This window comes from Ambystoma mexicanum, chromosome 14 (assembly GCF_040938575.1).
Source record: "Ambystoma mexicanum isolate Mex_15411 chromosome 14, UKY_AmexF1_1, whole genome shotgun sequence".
NCBI classification, from domain to species: domain Eukaryota; kingdom Metazoa; phylum Chordata; class Amphibia; order Caudata; family Ambystomatidae; genus Ambystoma; species Ambystoma mexicanum.
Window position 1 is genome coordinate 31,751,860 of NC_090940.1, and position 478 is coordinate 31,752,337.

At 66.5% G+C, this 478-nt stretch overlaps 1 long non-coding RNA gene across 1 annotated transcript in view; it reads left to right on the top strand.

The window, feature by feature from the left end:
* The first annotated feature begins 362 nt into the window (after positions 1-362).
* LOC138527383 (uncharacterized) overlaps positions 363-478 on the top strand; it is a 30,764-nt gene continuing 30,648 nt past the window's right edge. The window contains exon 1 of the long non-coding RNA XR_011283914.1: positions 363-409. This is a non-coding gene — a long non-coding RNA (uncharacterized lncRNA). The remainder of the gene's footprint in view (positions 410-478) is intronic.

Genomic DNA, 478 nt, shown 5'->3' on the forward strand with positions numbered 1-478 from the left:
ACGATGAGTAGGTGGGGTTAACCCAATCACGTGAGGGAGAGTAGGTGGTGCGTCGACATGGTCCGAGTCACGTGAAGAAGCGTAGGCGGGGCGTCGACATGGTCCGGGGTCACGTGAAGAAGCGTAGGCGGGGCGTCGACATGGTCCGATTCTCGCATGGGAACTAGACACTACCCTAGCCCTAGGTCAGCGCAGGGAGGCAGAGCGGAAGCCGGAGCCGCACCCCGGAGTGCAGGCCCCTCCTGCAGCGCACCCATGACGGCGCCCCATCCGTCCCGCGGCCTCGGGCCTCCCCGGAGTCCGGGTGCCCCGCTGACCCGAGCCTGGGGCGGCTCTCGGTGATCTACTACCAGTACTCTGCTGGTGACGGCGCTCTACATGTCTGGAAGCCTGGAGCGCACCGTCTTCAGTTCCTTCCCGCTGCCGAGGGGGGAGGGGGGGAGAGAGAGGGGGGGGGCCTTGCGTTGCTATGGGTGAG